A 26381-nucleotide genomic window follows, 5' to 3' on the forward strand; every position below is an offset into this window, starting at 1 on the left:
AATGACCCGGCCCACCACGCCGCCACAAGTCTGGACATTTTAGTGAGCATGACTACTCAAAATAATCTACACATGCTAATGGTATTAGGCTGAATTAAGTAAAATAATATAAGTTAGTATTGAATATAATATAAAAATGTACCCAAAACATAAGTAATGTGTTAAAAAAAAAATTTTTTTTAATATTCAATAAGTGCCAAAATATATTTTTTTTTAAATATCTATATGTTTGTAGGTCTATTACAGGCTCTTACGATATCTCAAGAATCTGCAGCGTCTCAGTAAAAGTTAGTGAAACGAGGGTATGCGGGCGTGTTTATTAATTGTTCCCATTTGTTGGTTTGTTCCCGTGCGGGGTCCCGGGGGCCCAGGGGGTCCGGGGGCTGGGGCCCGGGGGCCGGAATTTGTTGAGTGACCGAAACGACCACCGTGACTAATGGTCATTGTGGTCACTCCCCCGCGACTACATCCGCCCACTGAATGGATCGGGCCGATGAATGGTATGTCTATTGAAACGTTGCTTTCAGCGACTGAAACAACTGATTGTATTGTTACAAATGTCCGTAACACAACTTATATATATAATACGTATAAACAAAATTGGAGTGTCTGTTTGTAATATTGAAATAACCGCTTTTACTACATGCATATGAATATAAATACTGTATATACCGGCTAATTTTAGCCTAAGTTACTCCTTATTACATCAGCTACCTGCCAAAAAAAGTCCCGTCAAAATCGGTCCAGCCATTTCAGAGATTATCCGTACAAACACACCGACATACTGACAGACAAAAATGGTAAAAAATGTTATTTTGGTGTATGTACCGTATTTATATTCATATGCATGTAGTAAATTACGGTTATTTCAATATTAGATACAGACACTCCAATTTTATTTATATGTATAGATGTATATTTATATAGGTGTCTATGTCTAACATGAAATGAAAATCCCGTACATGAACAACTATTGCCATGCACGCTCCTCATTCAAGTAATCGTTTAGTGAGTCGTATATGTACGAGGTATCTCGTACTGATGGTATCTCTAGCACTTGTATGAACAAGTCTACGACAGGATGTTATGGATATGAAATTTCGGATACGGATAGGTTTCGGATATAGTAATGATTATTGTACCGGATACGGATACGGATGCGGATATTAAATTATTTCGGATTATCCGTTGGTTTCGGATAATTTCGGTTACGGATTAATTTTTTAAGGAATTTCAAAAGTAAAATACAAATCTATATATATATATAATATATAATATATTATCAGTTACCTTTGAGTTATATATATATAACTCAAAGGCAACATAGTGATCTATCAACGCACAGCCCAAACCACTGGACGGATCGGGCTGAAATTTGGCATGCAGGTAGATGTTATGACGTAGGCATCCGCTAAGAGAGCAATTTGAATAATTCTACCCCAAGGGGATCAAATACGGGATGAAATTTTGTATGAAACTTTGTCAATTTTAAACCGATCGGGCTGAGACTTTGCATGCATAAAGCTGCTATGACATAGGCATCGCCTACGAAAGGATTTTGATAAATTCCACCCCTAAGGGGATAAATTAACGCGAGCGGAGCCGCGGGCAAAAGCTAGTAGCTAATAAAATGGTTACGTAACGTGTTTCTATTAGGCTCCGCCCCTATCCGATATTATCCGAAACTTTTATTTCGGATTCGGTTACGGTTACGGATATTATTCTATATCGGATATCCGATAGTTTCGGTTACGGTTACGGAGCACCCTAACATCCCTGGTCCACGATATCTCGTCGGATGGAGTGGCTCACGTTTTATTATCTGCCAGGAACATCACCTCGTTGAACACGATGCAGCTATGAGCAGCATCATACCTCATGCTACATACAGCTGAATATTACGTCTCTACCTGCTGAAATTTTCACTTTCTCTCAAGAAAATATCTGTACAGACTTATTATAAAAGGGACGAAGTTTAGATTTATAGATATAATCTAAATATATATAACTCGAAGGCGACTGACATAGCATATAACCACGCATGCATAAAGCTACTATGACGAAAGCATCCCATAAGAAAGGATTTTGATAAATTCCACTCCTAAGGGGATAAATTAACGTGAGCGAAGCCTCGGGCAAAAGCTAGTAACTTTATATGTACCATACATACAATATCACATAAATAATCTATACATATAAATAAAATTATAGTGTCTGTTTGTAATATTGAAATAACCGTTTTTTACTAAACACATATGAATATAAATACGGTACATACACCAAAATAACATTTTTTACAATTTTTGTCTGTCTGTCTGTTTGTTCCGGCTAATCTCTGAAATGGCTGGACCGATTTTGATGGGAATTTTATTGGCAGGCAGCTAATATAATAAAGAGTAACTTAGGCTACTTTTATTTTAGAAAAATAGTACTACTACTACTATTAACAGCTAGTATAAAATAAAAATATATTTTTTATTCTTTAAATGAAATCTGTTCAGCTAGTTGTATATAAAAATTCTAATTTCATAAAAAAAATCAATTATTCTAAGAGCGGTCGCGTCCGTAATATCGGCGCGTGTGTCGTCGCGACCCGGTTGCAGGCCGCTGTCATGAATAGCGAGCTTTATTACACTTTTTATGCAAACAGCAAGTTTAATATAACTAACTGAGGGATGGTAACTAGTGGAGCAGTACAAGGGACTCATTTCTTGTGATGAGACAGCTTTTTTTCATTTAATTTGTTTCACTGACATTATTATCTTTTATTAACATATTGACTTCAGCTGCGATTTGATACAGCAGAAGTTTTCGTAGGGCTAGTTGTATTTCACTAGGTGTTTATTATATACCAGCTTATGCCCGCGGTCGCTCGTTAATTTATCTCCTTAGGGGTGGAATTTATCAAAATCCTTTCTTAGGAGATGCCTACGTCATAGTAGCTTTATGCATGCAAAGTCTCAGCCCGATCGGTTTAAAATTGACAAAGTTTCATACAATCTTTCAACTCCTATTTTATCCCTTTGGGGGTAGAATTAATCAAAATCCCTTCTTAGCGGATGCCTACGTCATAACATCTACCTGCATGCCAAATTTCAGCCCGATCCGTCCAGTGGTTTGGGCTGTGCGTTGATAAATCACTATGTCAGTCAGTCACCTTTAAGTTATATATATTTAGAGATTAAGATTAGCATCATAAGAAGCCAGAGTTTCCGGTTTCTTCGTAATGATACTGGTCACAACTTTCCGAATGAGCGGTAAAATATATAGTGTACTGTCCAAGTCGGAGTGGTAGACCACTGTTAGGGAAAATATGTGGAAACGTCTGTCACGTACCTGTATGGTTCAGGGTCTGGAAGATATCTTCGCTAGCTTTCCAGTTTCACAGTAGGTTTAACACAGTTCCAATTTATTTTAATTCATAACAAAGGCGCGCGCGCGTCATTGCCGCCGTACGGTCAGTTCAGTACTGTCATAGGTAAGGGAGGGGAACAGAAACTAACGGACTCTAATATAATAATCTGTGCTTACGATGGTACACGGTAGATTTTGAACAGTCCAAGTCGGAGTGGTAGACCAAAGCTACAATACTCTATAGCGGTGTTTCCCAATTAGTGGTACGCGTACCAGAGATACGTGCGGCTATCAGTAAAACAAACAAACACACACGCTCACAAACTTTCACACTTATAATATTAGTGTGATTGCTACAATAAGGGGTACACCTGCCCCCAGGTAAGGACCTGCAATGGCTCATTTGGAAATCGCTCAACAGACTACGAACCCCAGATGGGCCACTGCAGGTACAACTTGGTAAAGTGCTGCTTCAAGGGAGGCTTGTGACTGCGGAGCGCCATCCCAGACTATGGTACACCTATAGACTTGTCCTTTGTGCCCAGCTCCTGCTCAAAGGAAGACCTAAAAATGCGACGGAATGCGCAAGGGTCGTCGCGGCATTCTGGGGAATATATGTATTTAGTTGCCGTTGAACGAAAGAATAAGACCACTTCTTGGCAAGGTTTGAGATCTTTTTCGAAGTGGTACGCAGCATAAACTGTTTGGGAACCACTGCTCTATAGGATACTCTATTCAGTATAGCAGTATTTTAAATCTAGAAGGTATGTAATATAATAATAATGTACCTACTATTGTAAATACGAAGTTTCAGCTGAGAGTTCAGATTAAATGTTTTTACAGTGAATTTTATATTAATATATTCCGACCGAGTTATAAAATGTTTAAAATTCAATGTTTCCTCCACTCTACTCCATACAATTTTAATAAGAATCGCTGCTACTTGCAACTTCGTATTTATCTTTTATTTTTTACTAGCTGTACCCGCGACTTCGTCCGCGTGGAATTTAACTTTAGTTTTCTAAAATAAAAGTGGTAAAGACTGGTAGCTTTTACTGTAGGATTGTATTTCCTGCTTTACAGTGTTCATATTTACGTATGCTTATTACTTATTAATATTATGAACATATATAATACTAGCTGTTCCCGCGACTTCGTCCGCGTGGAATTTAACTTTGCTTTTCAAAAATAAAAGTAGCCTAAGTAACTCCTTATTACATCAGCTACCTGCTAAAAAAGTCGTCGTCAAAATCGGACCATTCATTTCTGAGATTAGTCGGACCAAGCAGACAGACAGACAGACAGACAAAAATTATAGAAAATGTTATTTTGGTGTATGTACAGTATTCATATTCATATGCGTGTAGTAAAAAACGGTTATTTCAATATTACAAACAGACACTAAAATTTTATTTATATGTATAGATACATAGAAAACACCCAGACCAAAACAATTATAGTCATAAATACAATTGTTTGTACCGTGCGAGAAATCGAACCCACCACAATTAGCGGCTAAAATGTCCTACATGAATAAATGATTTTTGAATTTGAATTTAATTTCATCACAAATTTCTAAACATTGAATTGAATTTTCTTCAAAGTTAGTTACCATAGTAACAAGCATTAACGTAATGATATGACTGTTGTTATACCGCGGTATACAATTTACAGGTACGTATTATGACGACAAATAACCTACACCTACAATAACAAGAGTGATCCCCTGGAACGAGAACATCAAACGAATTGGCAGTAATTCGAATAAAAACAATGTGAAATTTTATCGTCACATTATCGTGGTATTTTTACTGGTCCGTTTCAATTAACTGCGCCGTGTTAATTGATAAAGGTTTGAAACACAGATGATCTATTTTTTTATTTTTTATTATTTATGGATTACAGTTATTCTTAAAGATTTACTGAAAGAATTTTTTATTTTTAAAAAAGATTTCTTTTAATCGAAACATTAAAAAAAGAACTAATATTTGTACGCTGGAAACAGCAGAATATGATGAAACTTATCTATACATATAAATGAAATTGGAGTGTCTTGTTGTAATATTGAAATAACCGCTTTTTACTACATGCATATGAATATAAATACTACATACATCAAAATAACATTTTAAAACATTTTTTTCAGTCTGTTTGTTCCGGCTATACTCTGAAATGGCTGGACCGATTTTGACGCGACTTTTATTGGCAGGTAGCTGATGTAATAAGGATTAAATTAGGCTTCTTTTATTTTAGAAAAATAAACTTAAATTCCACGCGGAGGAAGTCGCGAGTACAGCTAGTATCATATATAATTACCACCATAAATATTACATTACATACCATTGTACATACCATACTCTGACAAATAAATATATTAACATTATTTACACTATTGTCGCATTTTCTCAGCTTTTGCTGGTTTATTATTACTTTTTTTCTATTCTTTTTTCTGTACAGTAAAACAAAATATTTATACATCTAGAGATAGGATACTGGTACATATTAAATTGAGTTTTTTCTGTTCATTTTATTATCAATAATGTATCTCTTTAATCTTAGACTATAAGTCTTATTATTAAAATGTTATGTATCATAAAATGTGATATTAAATGAATAAATAATAAAAAAAAACACATATAACAATGTATATGGAAGAGCGGGATGTATCTGACACAGTCATTTCTACCCCTGACACAGGTCATACACTATATTATTGTAACTGAAATATTTTTTAAAGAAATAAACAATTTTAATTTTTTTCATTCATTTCAAATAATTAATTAATAATGAAAGTCCTCTGAGATCACATAACCGACGCAGTATCTACAACGTCATGTGCAGTACCGATGTACCGATGTACCGATATACCGATGTCTAAAACGAATCCGGTTATCTGTTACGAGCATCCCTCAGGGTGCTATTAACCCCTAACCAGATTATTATTACACATACAAAAGCCTGTAAATAATTAATAATGTTTAACACAGGTCCGTTGCTGAAATTGAAGTTTTAACAAATTAAAAAAAGACCTATAATTTAATTTTTATATTATTAACAAATAGATATATTACTCCTAAACAGAGAGAGTTAAAAACTTTCATGAAAATGTTATTTTCAATGAGTATAAAAACTTCCTTGCACGACTATTAGGCGTAAATAAATAAATCGAAAAAATGGCTCGTTTAATAAAAATTAAATATATTAGATACTTACATAGGGTAGTGTGCAGGCTCAGTAAAATCAATTAGGTATATAACACGTCACATATAACACTCCAATAATACAACACTATCTATACACAGCACGATACATACGAGTTAACTACACTAAAACGAATTAGGTCTCATCAGAGTGCAGGATCATATTGTACATCACCAGTCGGTGGTACGCGAGCGCGGCGCGGCGCCGGACATGCTACGGCTTTATTACATGCAGCTTCGAATCCAGCACACGCCTTGATTTTGAGTATTTTTTGTATTTTTTTTTAGTGAGGCTCAGGTTTTGGTGCGTGGTGTGGACTGGGCGGTCGGTCGGCGCGCGCACTCCGCCCCTCACTTCACGCCGATGCGCGGCGCATCGCGCTCACTTCACGCGGTGCCGTGACCTCATTCCGAGGCGCAATGAATTATTTTCGAAATGGCAACGCACTGTGGATGCACGCACCGCTCTTTCTTTTATTGTTACATACCGACAGGGTATGCACATCTCGATTTATAGTCGATATAATTAGGTTACACCGTTGCTTCTCTACATATTAGGGCTGCACCAACCAAACTAAAAAAACTGGGATTTGAAATTGGAAAAACCAGGACAATTTAGTTTAAAACCAGGACTCAGTAATATACTTGTTATAATTATATTATTATACAATGTCAATATGTTAAATTAATAAAATTCAAGTAATGGTAATAATCAGTCTTTAATACTTAAAAGTATTTTAAAAAATCTCTACAATTCGAGCAGGTATTACAAAAATGGCGCGCAGATATTTAAAATGACGACTCAGGACGATGCTTAAAAACTATCCAGTACACCTCAGGACACTACAAAAACTAGGACGTGTCCTGGGAAAATAGGACGGCTGGCAACTCTATTATATATATGAGTATATATTCAAACATTCTGTATATATACGCAACAATTATAACTTATTTTCAAAGACAGCCCAATTCAGAACACTAACACTTTTTGCCACGCACAACCACGTTGTGGAATCACCTTCCAGCAATGGTATTTCCGAACCGATACGATATTGAAACCTTCAAGAAAAGAGCTTATTCCTTTTTAAAAGGCCGACAACGTACTTGCAATTCCCCTGGTGTTGCGGGTGCTCATGGGCGGCGGTAATCACTTACCATCAGGTGAGCCGCATGCTCGTTTGTCATCTGTGTTATAAAATATGACATTCTCTAGCAGCTAACCATTGGCATTCAGAAGTAGGTAGTCATGGTAGAGAAGAAGAAGAAGGTAGTCATGGGTAAAAGCACACTCAAAAGTGTACCTTTTTTACCTAACATAGGTAAATGTGAACTTTTGACGACCTCAGTGGTCTAGCGGTTTAGCGCACCGCCTTTTCGATGGTCGCGGGTTCAATTCCTCGCACGGTACAAACATTTGTATTCATGAGTATGATTGTTTGTATCGGTCTGGGTGTTTTCTATGCATAGTATTACTATGCATAGTATTTAAGAAAAAAAATATATATCTATGTATTTGTATCAGTTGTCTAGTACCCATAACACAAGCTTTTGGGTCAAGACGGCGCTGTGTGAATTGTCTTGAGATTATTATTATTATTATTATCATCTTTATATATAAAAATTGTGGCAAAAAGTTTCTAGAAAACCGCACTGTTGAGAACCGCCATTCATCCAGATGATCAGGATGGTATTTTAGGCATGGCATTTGGCACTAAGATTGCCAATAAGATCTAAAAATATTAATAAAATTGGAGTGTATGTTTGTAATATTGAAATAACCGTTTTTTACTACATGCATATGAGTACAAATACGATATAAATACCAAAATAACATTTTTTACAATTTTTGTCTGTCTGTCTGTTTGTTTGTTCCGGCTAATCTCTGAAATGGCTGGACCGATTTTGACGGGACTTTTACTGGCAGGTAGCTAATCTAATAATGAGTAACTTAGGCTACTTTTATTTTAGAAAAATTAAGTTAAATTCCACGCGAACAAAGTCGCGTGTACAGCTAGTTATACATATATTTTAAATATTGCAATAAATAAATATAAAGTCTATGCGAGTAATATAAACGTATTATGTACTTTAAGATTATTATGACTCAAGGTCGAAAATATGATAATACAATCAAAAGCTTTATCAGTTCAATGTTTATGCTATATCTACTAAATTTAGATTAAATATTCAGTTTATTAGATACAGATCTGTAGTAACATTAGTACTGGGCCCACCTGATTTCTGTATCTTGGAAGATAGGATATAAATACGGTACATACACCCATTTTTTTACAATTTTTGTCTGTCTGTCTGTTTCTTCCGGTTAATCTTTGAAATGGCTGGACCGATTTTGACGGGACTTTTATTGGCAGGTAGCATATGTAATAAGGAGCAACTTAGGCTACTTTTATTTTATATAGAAAAATAAAGTTAAATTTCACGCGGAGGAAGTTGCGGGTGCAGCTACTTAATACTTAACTGTACTTAATAAGTAGTTAAGAATAATAAAAATATCGTCTAAGTTCAAGGGTTAAAAGTAACAAAAACGTGTGCTGGTCAACGTGTGAAAGGGGCCGTTTTTTTTGTTTTTATATTAAAATTTGACCGCGTTTGACCGCAGTGATGATGTGGTCTAGGCTGTTACACGCAAGCTCAAATAATATTATTATTTGAGTATTACGTAAGCAGATTTATTACAATTATTTACCCCCCCATCCCCCTTGTCAGCAAAAGTAAGCAAAGCTCTTACCCCCTCCCCCCATGCTTACGTAAACAGTTTTCAATTATGCAATTCGTGTAAAAAAGTAAATAACTACCGATGACGTAATCATATAGCCTCCCCGGGGTCCATGGGGGTATACCCATGTCATCCAAAATAAACAAAGCAAAGACCCCCCCCCCCATATCATCTGCTTCTTCCTTATCCCATTTATTTGTGGTCGTCGTAATATGTTTTTCTCTTCCATTCATCCCTGTTCGCAGTCATCGCGTTATTTAATTCCTTTCTTACCATATCATCTTTCACACAGTCCATCCATCTCTTTTTCGGCCTTCCTCTGCCCTTATAACCACCCACATTCATATGTAACACCTTTCTTAAAATATTATCCTCGTTCCTACGCATTACATGTCCATACCATGATAGACGATTACTCTTCAACCTCTCCGACACCGGCGTCACTTTCATACTTCCTCTAATGTATTCATTCTTTATCTTATCCATTTTTGTCACACCACACATCCACCAGACTCCCCCCCCCCCTCCATAGTGCCTACGTAATACTTGAACGGCCCCAAAGCCGACTGATAAAAAAAATCCGATAACGCTTGCATGTATACGAGTTAACTTACTCCTTCACTCAATCCCGGATAACTTCTTAAATACTGGTGTGATTTAAATGAATTTGATATCAATTTAAAGTTAACAGTTTAACCTTTCGAATGGTATTATTCTTATTATTTTTAACTAGTTTTTAAGTACTCCAGATCGCGCGGAATCTGCATGTAGTAAAAAACGGTTATTTCAATATTACAAACAGACACTCCAATTTTTATTATCAGAATCAGTTCCAATTAATTGATTCATATTTTTGCTCGCAAGTGTATAATATTAGAAGGCGTGGCGTCTACGCCGCGGTGTTCGTAGCGGTTGTAGCTCGTCCGTAGCACACCCGTAGCGAATTCGTAGCGATCGTAGCGCTACGAGACCCTCGGGACACTGGGTGCGTTTTCATTATAGGCAACTAAATATTTAACGAACTTGTCCTTTGGTTACTAGTTAAAGTATTCTCTACAAATGACAATGAAAACAAGCGGATAAATTTGTCCCAGATTTATGTAGAGGTTCCGTAGATATGTATATATAATAGTATTTAATTTTTATGATTATATACTGTTTTAAACTTGACGCTGTCATTATTTATAGAATAGAATAGAATAGAATAGAAAATCATTTATTCAAATAAACTTAATTTAAGCACTTTTGAATAGTCATAACAATTTGTTTTTAATCTACCACTCGTTCGGAAAGCTGTCTCATCACAAGAAGAACGAGCAAGAAACTTGTGTGTTGCTCTTTTAAATAATCCTTGTAAGTTTACATTTACAAGTCGAAACGTGTGAATACAAACTACCAACAAGCACTAATTTTTTGGGTCAAATATAATCATGCAATAAGATTAAATCAGTCGTAGTGATAAGAGCAGACCAGTCCCTACAAGCAGCACTCGTTCACGAGTATGACGGATGAGCCAGCCATCACTGCGCTCGACCATATTTTAGGGAGCCCATTGACCCGGCCCACCACGCCGCCACATGTCTGGACATTTTAGTGAGCATGACTACTCATTCCACACGACCACGTCACAGCTACAAAAATAACTATATGGTAGTTACAGTATTCGCACTTTACATAAGGATGCATGCGGCAATCAATACAAAAGCCGCTACGCTATCATATATCAAGAAAGCAGTATGAAAATTAAAATTATAACGTTGTCCGCAAATAAACTTATTCTTGCTATATATTGCTATAATCTATAAATTCATCTATCTTATAATAGGCTTTTTTACATAACATTTGTTTAATATAAGATTTGAATTGCAGAGTCTACGCTAAATCTTACAGAGAGTAAGATTTAGCGTAGACTCTGGCAGTTTATTATAGAATCTTACGCAATTACCATAAAATGAATTACTAACTTTGTGTAGACGGCATTTAGGTAAAATTAGCCTATTTTTATTGCGTAAGTTTCTACTTGTACAGTCTTTAAGTTTCTTGAAACTATCTAAGTTTTTCCTTGTATACATAATATTTTCATAAATGTACTGTGAGGCAACGGTGAGGATATTTAATTGTTTAAAGCATTGACGTAATGACTCTCTAGAACCCATACCATAAATAGAACGTATGGCTCTCTTTTGTAAAATAAATATAGTATTTATATCGGCAGCTTTACCCCATAGCAGTATGCCATATGACATAATGCTATGGAAATAACTAAAATATACAAGTTTTGCCGTCGCCACGTCTGTTAATTGCCTTATCCTTCTAATTGCATAAGCAGCAGAACTAAGTCTACTGGCTAATTTTGAAATATGGGGTTGTAACTTCGAGTCCACTGTTATTCCTAAAAAAACTGTATCATTAACAAAATTTACTATTTCATCATTAAGCAATAGCTGCGTATTTACTTGTTTTACATTAGGCAGCGTGAATTTAATGCACTTAGTTTTGTTGGAGTTCAATAATAGATTATTACATGTGAACCAATTTAGTATAGCAGAGATAGCATAATTTACATCGTCTAATTGATTACATTGGCGACCAATTTTAAATACTAACGAAGTATCATCCGCAAATAACACTATATCTGCAACTTTCTCTACCATGTAGGGAAGGTCATTTATATAAATTAAAAAGAGAAATGGGCCTAATGTTGAACCTTGAGGAACGCCCATTTTTATATTAGTTCCCTTAGACTTTACACCATCAATATCTACAGTTTGCACCCTATCCTCTAGATAAGTTTTCATTAGACTTAGGTCATTATCTCTAATACCATAATGTTTGAGCTTGTACAAAAGTGTTTCATGATCTACGCAATCAAACGCCTTCGACAAGTCACAAAAAACGCCGAGAGCATCCTGTGAGTTTTCCCATGATTCGAATATATGTGTAATAAGCGCTACACCTGCATCAGTAGTAGACTTGCCGGCAGTAAAACCGTATTGCTGACTGTGAAGCAGTCCGTTATCCCTGAAGTATTTTAACATTTGGTTAAATATAATCTTTTCAAATACTTTACTTAGAACTGGCAAAATAGAAATTGGTCTATAGTTGCCTAGCTCAAATCTATCTCCAGATTTAAAGAGTGGAATTAATTTGCTAAATTTCATTAATTGAGGAAACACGCCATTATCAACACATTTATTGAAAATAGTAGCTAGATAAGGAGCAACAATATCTATGAATGAACTAACTACATACTTTAACTGACATGTCCCAGAGATCTTCCGTATTTTTTAAATTTAACTGTTTGAATATTTTTATGACATGAAAAGGGCTGACATGGGAAAATTTAAATGTTAAAGAGCAAGGGCTGACATTAGCCTCCAGTAACGTTTTTGCTCGAATTGGAGATGAGTCTAGAGAAGATGTAATATCAATCGGAATATTAGCAAAAAAATCTTGGAAAATATGAACTATATCTTTCGTTGCTGTTATTAACTTATTGTCATAATTTAATGAGAATTGATTGCAGGCTTTTTCAGACCGTCCAGTTTCTTTGTTTATAATTCCCCAGATGGGCTTAATTTTGTCAGAGTACTGATTAATTTGTTTATTTATAAAATTAGATTTAGCTGCAATACAAACTTGTTTGAAAATTTTAGAGTAATTTCTCACATAAGTCGTAAATTTGTCATCAAATCTATATTTTTTTGATCATATAAATCAAATAAAATGTTTCTACTTTTAAGTATTCCTACTGTTGCCCATTCTGTAAATTTAGATTTAACACAATATTCTCTTTTCTTGAAAATATTCTGGTATTCTTTTGACAAAAGACTAATTAACTTGGTGTAAAGAATATCAGGATTATTAAGACTGACAGATTGTAACTCTAAGTCTAATTTATATTTAACCGTGCTTTTGTATTTATTAATATTGTAAGCATTTATTTGTCTTTTTAATCTTTTATTATTGGTATTTTTTTTACTCTGATTACTAAACTTAACAACTTGACCACAAGGAAGGAAGGTTCGGAATCTGAAGGAAGTTTATTTATTATTATTTTTTCAATATACTCACAGTTACAAAAAACATTGTCAAGACAAGTAGCAGTCGTAGCGGTTACACGAGTGGGTTCCTGAAAGACATTACTCAAATTAAAAGACTGAAATAAACTAATAATTTTTGTACATGTGGGTGTATCACAAAGAATATCAACGTTAAAATCACCACACACAATTTTTTTACTGCTATTAAATACTTTTTTTAATATATCCTCCATCACCTCTTCAAATACATTATAATCACTATTAGGAGGCCTATAAACACATATAAGTATATAATTATCTAGTTCTATACATGAGATTTCTGTACAACACTCAATAGAAAGTCTAACAATGTCAGCACGTTCCTTTACTTTAATATTATTTCTTGCAATTATCATAGACCCACCTCTGTTAACTGACTTTCTATTGAAGCAGCTGACAACATTATAATTATTTAAACTGAACATCATATTGCTTTCTTTAAGCCAATGTTCAGTGAAACAGATAATGTCAATATTGTATTTTTCCAAAAATAATTGTATAATTAACGCACTGCCGGGAAAACTTTGTATGTTCTGATGAACAATTACCAATTCTAATTGCTTTCCCTTTGTCTTTGTTAGCAGTTTAAATCTGCAGTCAAATTACTTATATCACTATTTAAACAAAAATTAATAGAATTATTTGTTATGTCACAATTTTTATATTGAAGTTTACCATGTAAACTGTTCATGAAGTCAATATTATAAGCCACTAAAGTGGCTATTTTATTCTTAGAAGATTTAGAAAGATACATTGTATCTTTTGTCAAATAAAAATCACTAATGAAACTATTAGTGTCAAAAAATGTAAAAACGTCACTATGACGACATGTCAATGTATGTAATAAATTATTAAGGTAATGTACCTTATTGTTAATTTTTTTATGATAATGGTTACTTGTATAAGGAAGAGCGCACAATACAATCTTATATACATTCAATTGTAACAAATATTGAATACCTTTAATTATATCCTGTCTATTTAATTTAATACTATTACCGAAAAATAACACAACTGTGGTCATTTTATTCATTTTAGTAGATTTAATTTTGTTAATAATTTGTGCAAATGATGCCTCTGGCATACAGTAATTTAATAAATCACCCTTAAGATGATACTTCAATATAGACCCAAAATTACAGCCTATTCTGTCAGAAAACACCATTGTGCTACTTTTAGGATTATGGTCACTGGCACAAATCCCCTGAACTTCATTTTTCTGCACAGTTGAAACTGAATTATTATTTGGCAAAGTTGAATGATCACATGTACAATGTTTAGTTAACGACTCAAAACGGTCAGCATTGTATTTACTGACATCAATCAAATCATCCATTGCTAAAATATGCTCCTGGATTTGTTTTTGTGAGATAGTATACTTGTTATTTAAGTCATGAAGCGATGATTCTAAACTCTTTACTTTTGAAGTTAGGTAACTTGTATCCATGTCATATAACTTTTGGCTTTCCACTAACTTATTATTACACTTATTAATATAATCATGCAATTTTAAATTGTTTAAACTAGTTTTTTTCAGTAACTTACCATTTTTGGAACGTTTATATAATATACTCCGAGTCTTAGTTATAAACTTTTTTAATTTTAAATATTTTTTTAATTTATTATGACTCAATATACAAATGTTATTATTATAGTTGCCGTGTGATGTGTCACCAGTAAGGTCAATCACAACTGGATGGCTGCATGGAACTGAAGTAGAAGGAGGCATACAGTCGACACTAATAAGCTCATCATATAAATTACTAATCTCATTACTTTGTTGAGATTCAAATTTTGTGTCAAGATCATTAATTTTAAGATATGCCTGCTTTAACTCAAGCTCCAACTCAGTGATACGCCTCAAGGCTTGCTCATGTGTATCACTACATTGGTGAAAGCTACTTAATAGTTCTTGAAGCTGATCCCGCTGCTCAATAACTTCCTGATGACTATTATGAAGTTCTGACAATTCAGATTTTAATTGTGTATTTTTATTTATAATTTTTAAAATTTCATCTTCACTCTCTTCTCTCTCCCTGATCAACTTGTCACTGAGATACGTATAATTAGTAATATACGTATAATTAGTAAAAATCACTGGATCTTACCACGTTTTATATTTATTTGCGGAGTTCCCGATATTTCGGTAGTGTTTCAACCACCATGATCACGGGTAAAACTGATCTTGATCTATCTTTTTACGTTAGTGAAAAATATGTGTATACCATAATTATTTGACTGAATTAACTAATTTCATGTTAATTCAGTTAAATAATTAATGTAAATGTGGTTTATAATAAATAATAATTAGCGTGCGAGGAATTTTAATAACATATGATTCACTGTGTATTATGTGACGACATCGGTGGTCTAGCGGTTTAGCACACTGCTTTACGTTCGATTCCTCGGGCGGCACAAGCATTTGTATTCATGAGTATGATTGTTTGTATCGGTCTGGGTGTTTTATATGTATAATATGTATGTATTTACGAATAAAAAAAATATCTTTATTTATGGGTACTAGATAACTGACACATGTACATAACATGTATCAGTTATCTAGTACCCATAACACATACTTTAGTTAGCTTAACTTGGATCTAGATGATGGTGTGTGAATTGTCCTGAGATTATTATAATTATTATTTTTTGCAAAAAAATATAATTTCTCTTACTCTTAAAGAGAGGAGATGACAACTCACCCCCGGCAGAAGCACAGTCGGCCGGGGTTATTATTATTATTATTATTACAAGTGGAAACTAAGTTTTGGTTCGATATAAATTTTTCACGATCTCTTTTTTGATGAGACACGCCGAAAAAAAAAACATACAACAGATTACGTGCATGAAACTTTAATCACACACATGGCGTTTGCTTTGGCTATTGCTATATTTGATAAAATGCAAACAGGTTTAGCGACCATTATGACAATCGACAATAACTCACCTGACATAGTTAACTAACTCAAATCAAAATACAGATGTGAAATATTAATGTAACATGCAGTTAACACGCGTTTTCACATATATTGTATACGCTACAAGCTACCCGTCTTCGCCCGGGTGTACATGTATTATATATATAAACCTTCCTCTTGAATCACTCTATCTATTAAAAAAACAGCTTCAAAGTCCGTTATGTAGTTTTAAAGATTTAAGCATACATAGGAACAGACAGCGACAGCGACTCTGTTTTATACTATACTGGTTACTCGCCCCGGCTACGCACGGGTGTACTATATACTATGTTTTATATATATAAACCTTCCTCTTGAATCACTCTATCTATTAAAACAACCGCTTCAAAATCCGTTGCGTAGTGGGACAGACAGCGACAGCGACTTTGTTTTATACTATACTAGCTACTCGCCCCGGCTTCGCAATTGTGTACATGTAGTATATATACATATAGAAACCTTCCTCTTGAATTACTCTATCCATTAAAAAAAACCTTCAAAATCCGTTGCGTGGTTTTGAACATTTAAGCACACATAGAGACAAACAGCTACAGCGACTTTGTTTTGTACTACGTAATGATAATACCTAGGAAAGCCTCTTAATAAGCAACAAAATTTTATATCAGAACAAAATTGTAGCGTCCGTAACACGCTAGACATAGCACGCACTCCTAAACACGGTTGCATTATTAAATGGGAAACCCGTACGCCGAGACAACAGCGTGACAAGTGGAGATAACGTCACGCGAGCACTGCGCGGGAAAACTTTTGTTGCTCATTGTACTTTACTTTGATTGTTAAACATTACGCTTATCTAGAGCCCTACACGTGCTCACAGCGGGTAGGGTTCCGCACTAGAACAAAACCCTAGTTCTCTTTTGATTGTCTGTCCGTATGTCAGAATTATACATTGAGACTGATTGACAATGATAACCTACCAAGGTTAGTTATGTAGTGATTCCGTCATACTCGTGAACGCGTGCTGCTTATAGGGACTGGTCTGCTCTAATCACTATGACTGATTTCCTCTTATTAATTGTTTAACCAATTGGTTGTATATTTAAGATTTTCTCTTCTCTTTAATTATTCTCTATTTAATTACTTCCATAAAAAAATAAAATTATAATGTGTAAAAAATTTGACGTTCATAAGCGGCTAAAATGTCCTACATGAATGAATTATTTTAACTAAGTGTATACTTAATATTTTTTCTATTTGAGTATTTAATTGAATTAGTGCTAATTGCTAGTTTGTATTCACACACTTCAATATAAAAATGTAAAGTAATAATAAAATTCTTTAAAAGAGCAACACGCAAGTTAATATAAACCGATAAAATGTAAATTAAAATTTGAAAATTATTTTCAGTGTACCAAATAAACAATTTTCTTTCTTCCTTTTCTTTCAAGTTTCTTGCACGTTCTTCTTGTGATGAGACAGCTTTCCGAATGAGCGGTAGATTAAAAAAAATGTGATGACTATTCAAAAGTGCTTCAATGTAAGTTTATTTGAATAAATGATTTTCTATTCTATTCAGAACATACTGTCTCAGGGAGGAAAGAGATTGTTAGTAATATGGACTGATTCATTGATAACAATGTATCATGTCAGGTTGACCTCCTCGCGGTCCCCCTGGAAACCATCGTGATAAATTCCTTTTATATTGGCACTAGTAATGTGGACAGATCCATTGATAGCAATGTACCATGTCAGGTTGACCTCCTCGCGGTCCTCCCTGGAAACCATCGTGATAAATTCCTTTTATATTTGTCAGTAGTAATGTGGACAGATCCATTGATAGCAATGTACCATGTCAGGTTGACCTCCACGCGGTCCCCCCTGGAAACCATCATCATAAATTCCTTATAATGATTCAGCACATAGTATCTCAGGGGGACGGGGATTGTAAAGTAACGTAGACTACGTTACGAACGATTCATAATTGTTTCTATCAGAGATTACAGCATGGGTTTTCTCAAGAAGGGTATATTAAGGTTTGTTAAGAGTCGGCAACGACACCCCTGTTGTTTCAGGCGTACATAGGCTACGTAACCATTTGCCATCAGATGGGCCGTATGCTTGTTTGCCGCCATCTAAATATATATAACTCAAAGGTGACTGACGTAGTGATCTATCAACGCACAGCCCGAACCAGACGGATCGGGCTGAAATTTGGCATGCATGTAGATGTTATGACGTAGGCATCCGTTAAGAAAGAATTTTGATTAATTCTACCCCCAAGGGGATAAAATAGGGGATGAAAGTTTGTATGAAACTTTGTCAATTTTAAACCGATCGCGCTGATACTTTGCATGCTTAAAGCTACTACGACGTAGGCATCCCCTATGAAAGAATTTTGATAAATTACACCTCTAAGGGGATGAAATAGGGGATGAAAGTTTGTATAAATCTTCTTAGATTTTCGACTGATTGAACTAAAATTAAAGATTGGAGCTACTATGATGAAGACATTCACTTAAATAGGATTTTGATAAATTCAACCCCCATGGGGAAAAAATAAGGGATGATGCAGGATGTAAATGTATTAGTTTGAACCTATCAGTACCTAATGGTGCGAATAAATTAAGACGAACAAAATAATTTTTGGTTCTTTAGGCTACTTGTATTTTAGAAAATTAAAGGTAAATTCCACGCGGACGAAGTCGCGGGAACAGCTAGTTGTAGTATATAATGTGATACCAGGGGAATCTCTTCATGAAGGTGCCGTTTATGTAGATGGTTACCACCTTATACCTGTACCTCATTATGTTAGCCATAAAAAACACGACATTTAAAAACCAACTGAAACAAACTCTATAAAATTAAAATAACTAAATCGATATTTTTAACGCATTGCTTTAAAATACGATTATGTTATTTATGTCACTGTTTATACACAAGTATCCGGAAATAAATAGGACTTGAAGACAAATTTGTAATGTGTCCATCAACAAGAGCAGCGCGAGTCGCCGCTGTAATTTATTTGTAGGCACAACACAACGTTAGCGCTCGTAAAAATATTAATCGCTCACATTCGACATAAATGTGTGAATAAAACTATCAACACAGACACACAGACATATTTTTTTTAGGCATGATAATGGTATGGTGCACCCGCCTGCGCTAACGGTTTACGCTGGCGGGCACCAATGGAGGATGATAAGATGAGCATGAGGTCAGGTCAGTTAGCTCATCGTGATAAATTTACCAGGAATTTATCACGATAGTTTCCAGGGGAACCGCGTGGAGGTCAACCTACAACCAACACGGTACATTGCTAGCAACGGGATCAACAGTCCACATTACTAACAATCGCTCTACCCCCCCCCCCCCTCGTTTTTTATTACATGCATATGAATATCAATAACATACACCAAAATAACATTTTTATCAATTTTTGTCTGTCTGTCTGTTTGTTCTGGCTAATCTCTGAAATGGATGGACGGATTTTGACGGAACTTTTATTGGCAGGTAGCTGATGTAATAAGGAGTAACTTAGGTTACTTTTATTTTAGAAAAAAACACTTTTGTTAATTACCATGCGGACGAAGTCGCGAGTACAGCTAGTATATAGATGTAAATATTGGCATCGAACCTACATACCGTCAAAGACGTGTTGATCTGTATGTCATCGATAATTAATCTAGTCCCTACTTTCCACAGCGCGATATATTTTTAGTTAAAATTTTTTTTCTATCCGCGACATTATATTCACTCGAACTTCAATCTTATATCGTACACATAGAGTTCAATTTCATATTATATCTTGGACATCAACTCACACATCAGGACACGCATATTCACTCGAAGTTCAGTCTTATCTCGTATATGTAGAGTTCAATTTCGTATTACATCTTGGAAATCAACACGGCGCATGTTAATAATGAGGATAGTAGCGTGGACAGGTGACTGTTGAGTGATCGTTTTATAGAGATGATCATCGTCATCAAATTAAAAAATCATTTATTCATGTAGGACATTTTAGCCGCTTATGAACGTAAATTTTTTTTACATTATAATTTTATTTTTTTCCCTACCGTCCAGTTCGATATATAGATCCCATTGAGAAGATCTGGCAAGAAACTCAATTAAATTACTTTTTTTTTAAAAGCCAGTTTATTTACAATGTATATTTATATAGGTGTCTATGTCTAACATTAAATGAAAATCCAGTGCATGAACAACTATTGCCATGCACGCTCGTCATTCAAGTAATCGTTTAGCGAGAATAGGCTTTGTTCAGTAAATATGATTTATCAGATATTTTGAATTTTGAATTTATTTAAGGGCAATTCCAATATATCCTTTGGTATCTTATTGTAAATTTTTATACCTATTCCCATAAAAGACCTATTGACTTTTTCCAAATGATACTTCGTTCACATGCTTACGATAAATAGTAAAAAAGCTACTCGCCCCGGCTTCGCACGGCTGTACATGTATTATACATATAAACCTTCCTCTTGAATCACTCTATCTATTAAAAAGAACTGCTTCAAAATCCGTTGCGTAGTTTTAAACTTTTAAGCATACATAAGGACAGACAGAGACAGCGACTTTATTTTATACTATGTAGTGATTAGCAAATAACATGGGTTGTAATTTATCTTCATAATTTGAAGAACCTGTAATAATCGCACTCAGGCAAAGTCGGGGCGTTTATTAAGTGTAGCCGTGGCTTTCCACTGCGCTGTATGGGTGTGTGTGTGTATGTACGTCACCGCAATTAATTAAGGAAGAGTAATAAATCTATTCCGGTCAGTGTTTGCTTTCATAACGCCACCGACCCATATATTGTAATATACCTACACTGTAAATATAATATAATATAATCTCAGGACAATTCACACAGCGCCATCTAGTCCCAAGTTAAGCTACCTAAAGCTTGTGTTATAGGTACTAGATAACTGATACAGATACATAGATATTTTTTTTTCGTAAATACATACATATTATACATAGAAAACACCCAGACCGATACAAACAATTAGACTCATGAATACAAATGTTTGTGCCGTGCGAGGAATCGAACTCGCGACCATTTGACGTAATGCGGTGTGCTAGACCGCTAGACCACCGAGGTCGTCAAATGATTAATTTAAATCAAAATATAGTTTATCACAGAACTGATAGTCCATGACGGTTGTTGACCTCCACGCGGTTCCCCTGGAAAACTTGGTGATAAATTCCTGATGAATTTGTCACGATGCACAGTGGGAACTTTGACTCATTTTCATCTCATAAATCTATAACTTCTGTATTAATAAAGATATGTACATGATTTTTTTTCCTGATAATCTTAAATATATATACTTTTAAATAATGTATGCTTTGGGAGGAAAAAAATATTTTTAATAGTTACAAATAATATAGGAATACAAGAAATATAGAATTTGTAGACTTACATTTATGTCCTAAGAAGTTTATACAGAATTAAGTAAAAGTATCAGCGTAAAAAACCTAAATTCTTATAAAGATGGCTTACAAATCACTCAAGAGCTCCTTTGATTCATCAAAAAGTACTAAATATTTTTAATTGGAAGGTTTGCTTAAACTTGTTATGTATGGGTCAGAGGTATATAAAAATGCGTGTAGAACATCTTTGTTAGAGGCTACCCTCGAACATTGTCTTGCATGATGAAGCCTGAACTGTTTATAGTATTTGTTCCGTGACTTTTGAGCATCTTCTGAAAGTTGCCCGAGAGGTAAGACAGAAAAATGATGTATCACACGTTCACATTTCATTTCATAACATAAAACAGTTTTATTAATTCCTCATATATACTAGTAATTTCTGATGTACAATGATAATTTTGGAAAAATCTGTAGGCTGTATTGCCGTTATTAGTGTTGCCACTAACTTGCTTCGGTTTATCTATATTTAATCCAAGTTCTTCTCTGAACCTTTTTTGTACATAAGCCTTCTTTTGCTTTTTTAAATCTTTATTTTCTGTTATTGTGGCAGACCATTTTTATTGATTTGTATTTTGATTGTAAGATAAATGTAAAATAAGTTCCACGAATGCAAAGTTGAAAGGCCATATTGATAGGAAGTTTGATCGACAGGTTTATTTTGTACTTTTTCTAAATTGTTCATCTCTGTGGGGTTTGCACTGCAAATGGTACATACATTTGATTTCTGCTTTAACGTTAGTAATTTCTATACATAATTTTGGCGGATAGCACGATTCTTTAGCTTCACGAATCAACCTGTATGATGGAAACAATAAGTAATTCTTTGCTATCAAACAACTCCTCATATTTTCGTACTGTGCCTTGTTCAGATCCAATTTTATGAAAATGCTAAGAGCTTAATGTTTTGAATATGCTGTTACGTGTGCCGGTTCATTAATAAGATTACTTATTAAGATTGCTCATTTCATTCTAGTTTTCTGCCGGCAATGCTCTTAAATATCAACGATGAAACCCTTAAACCCTGTACATATGAGTTCAGTATGAAGTCCACAGGTTGATACCTGTGGACTTCATCAACAATCCCTTGTTTTTCCGTTTCTTTGTCCGAACTGTCTTCGTACGTTTTAGAAGATATTCCTCTTTTCTCTGTCGAAGAAGGAGGTTCAGGTTCGCATGTAGTTTTTTCTAGATTTACAGTGAAAATACCATCCTATCAATTGCTATTTTATTTAAAAACTGTTCTTTCTTTTGACCACATTTCGTATAGCGTTGACGAAACTGAGTTATGAAGGACTTCTGAATACTTGCGATAATTTTTGCTATATTCGCATCTGGAGATTTGGTAAAATTATTTCGTATACTATATACGAAAGAATTGAGATAAAATCAACATAATTTGTATCACTTTAAATCAATAAGAGACTTAAGTCGCGTCTGGTACACGAGAATTCACTCATTGGGGCGAGATGAGTAATTAACAATTGTTTAGTAATGACAAATGCTTATGAAGAACTGTAATATTTCATATACAAATACATACACTATTTTATACTTGATAATTATCATATACGTGTGCAAAATTACTTGATAAAAAATATTTATCATTATGCGGTATAGAATAGGTCTGTATGGGAATGGGAACTATATACTGTGTGAAATACTTGATAAAAGTAAGGCAAAAGATAAAATATATAGTAATCATTGAGCAAAAAGTATTTTTTTGAGTATACAGACAGAGAATCTCAAATAAAGAAGAAAGTCTTGATATACGTACTTAGAAAAAACAAATCTCACCATGATATTATACTCGATTTAAATATTTTACGCAGTGAAACTGCAAAAAAAAATGTTATGCCATCAAATTACATTATATTTCCTAATAAATAAAACCAAATTTAGAACTTCGGCAAGCTTCGGCAACTGTCAAATCTCCAAGTGAAAGTCTGAGAAAAGAAAATAGTGCATATAACGATATATGGATTTTTAGTTAAATAATATTCGACTAAACTAAATATTTTTTTATTTTATAGTAAAGTACACATTCTAAGCATTCTAAAATGGTATCACACTATATGACTTGATATTGTTTTGATACTATAAACTTATACCAAACAAATTTAAGTTACAAAATTATTTTTGTATTTTTTTCAATCCTTGATTTTAGAGGCTTTATTCTATGAAGTATGAATAGTCAGAGATTTGAATCATATTTATAATGATAGAGTAAATCTTTGGCTACAATTTGAGGTATTATACATGCATATCCACGGAGTTTTAGAAAAAGTATTTATGAGATGGCTTTCTTAGGCGAGTTCCCACTGTGCGATGGGCTAACTGACCTGACCTCATGCTCATCTTATTATCCTCCACTGGTGCCTTGCCAGCGTAAACCGTTACAACAAACAAGAAAGAAACCGGTACAACATTCCATAATCATCCATAAAAAAAATTTACGTTATGTATATCTATAGTATCTATGCTCTTACTAATTACTAGTTTATTTCTTTAATTTTATATTACATATTTAATTTTATATGTATATTATGTATAAAGTACCTATATTATGTATATATAATTACTATTATTATTTATGTTTATTCATTCCATCTTGCGCGATCCACCACCATCTGTCTTTTCTACTCAACCCAAAGGTTGTCTGGAAGAGATCGCTTAAGCAATAAGACCGCTTTTTGTACCTACATACATACTATGAATATTTTATTTTGTATTTTTTTAAGGTGCAATAAAGAGTTATAAACAAATTTAAAAAAATATAAGGACTTGCCGCGATTTCTAATTTCCTCACAAAACTGCATTTTATTATTCTGTAATGGTTTTAATGTTATTGATACATGTAAAATAATCTAGATTTACACATTACTTTCACTTAGTTTCAGATCAAAAGATATCTGCAGTAAACTACTTAGATAAGTGCCAAAGCATTATTAAAAAACTAAACAGAAATCTAAATATATATAACTCAAAGGTGACTGACTGACATAGTGATCTATCAACGCACAGCCCAAACCACTGGACGGATCGGGCTAAAATTTGGCATGCACGTAGATGTTATGACGTAGGCATCCGCTAAGAAAGGATTTTGATTAATTCTACCCCCAAGGGGATAAAATAGGGGGTGAAGAATTGTATGAAACATTGTCAATTTTAAACCGATCGGGCCGAGACTTTGCATGCATAGAGCTACTATGACGTAGGCATCCCCTAAGAAAGAATTTTGATGAATTCCACCCCCAAGAGGATAAATTAACGTGAGCGAAGCCGCGGGTAAAAGCTAGATAAAAATAAATTACTTACTTGATCTGATATCAATTAGCACCTTCAACTTTTAAATCAAACTTCACAATTGTTCACAACCAAATATTTTTTCTTTCCACGAGTATCACTATTCACAAATGAATATAACGAGCACAAATTGGAACCGCCTCAACTCAGGAATTGTCACGAAATGCAACTAAATGAAGCAATCAAGTGAAGAACTGGGGACATCTGATTCACGTATTTGGCAAAAATATGAACACACTCACCAGTTGGAATCCGAGGACCGCACCACTCTACATCACCACATACCACTTGAATATCTCACTGGCATACCACACTCATCACTCACTCACTAATGCCCTGACAGTTTTTATTTATTTTGAAAGCATTTTGTTAGAAATGTGATTAATTTCGTTTGATCGGAAGCAGTTGTTTGTTAAAAATAAGACGGCGCGTGGCGCACGCGCATGCCGCAACTCATGGTGCGCTAGTGATATGAATATTGCCGGACATCAATACAAACATTTATTATCGACTAGCTGTACACGCGACTTCGTCCGTGGAATTTAACTTTATTTTTCTAAAATAAAAGAAGTTTTCTAAAATAAAAGTAGCCTAAGTTACTAGTTATTTCGTCAGCTACCTTCCAAAAAATATCCCATAAAAATCAAACCAGCCATTTCAGGGATTAGTCGGAACAAACAGACGGACAGACAGACAGACAAAAATTGTAAAAAAAAATGTTTTGGTGTATGTACCGTATTTATATTCATATGGAAGTAGTAAAAACGGTTATTTCAATGTTACAAACAGACACTCCAATTTTATTTATATATATAGACTAGTACTGCGTATCGGCCCGATTTATTTATGTGTATATTTACTTCACGATACTTTTAGAATTATCTACATTTTGTTTATGATATGTAAAAAAATGTCACCCTTGTGACGTATGCTTATTCTAAATTCGAATTGTTGCCAAGTAACATGAAAAACAGATGTCAAATATTATATATTCAATTGCATTTTTTCCTATGAGTAATAATAAATAGTTAATAATACATTATTTGTAGTTATATTGGTCATCATGCGTAGTAGCACCAGCAACACCAGAAGAATTGTATAAGCTCTTTTCTTCTATTCTTGTTTTTTTGTTGTTGCTAATAATTCATCTACATAATTGATAAATATAAATATAGTACAATGCGTGGACTTAATAATTATTTTAACTTTTGTTATGAGGTATATAATTTTCCCATTGACATAGATAATGTAATAAACACTAAAGAAACTTATTCTAAATTTAATAATGACATATTGTAATTTAAATAATGTAAATTAAATATTGTAATGGGTG

General features: G+C 34.1%; 1 protein-coding gene across 8 annotated transcripts in view; it reads right to left on the reverse strand.

Moving 5' to 3' along the window:
• The window catches only part of LOC131843118 (muscle calcium channel subunit alpha-1), a 139341-nt gene extending 114158 nt beyond the window's left edge, over positions 1-25183 (reverse strand). For 7 of the 8 annotated variants that reach the window (XM_059191718.1, XM_059191719.1, XM_059191721.1 and 4 more), the window contains exon 1: positions 6568-6877. The gene's annotated coding sequence lies outside the window, so the exon portion shown is untranslated. Of the gene's footprint in view, positions 1-6567; positions 6878-25060 lie in introns of those variants that run through there. The other variant, XM_059191716.1, reaches the window with a different exon arrangement.
• Positions 25184-26381: the final 1198 nt, after the last annotated feature.

The sequence above is a fragment of the Achroia grisella genome, unplaced genomic scaffold (assembly GCF_030625045.1).
Source record: "Achroia grisella isolate CSIRO2021 unplaced genomic scaffold, CSIRO_AGI_Agris_v1 utg2786, whole genome shotgun sequence".
Taxonomy (NCBI): Eukaryota; Metazoa; Arthropoda; class Insecta; order Lepidoptera; family Pyralidae; genus Achroia; species Achroia grisella.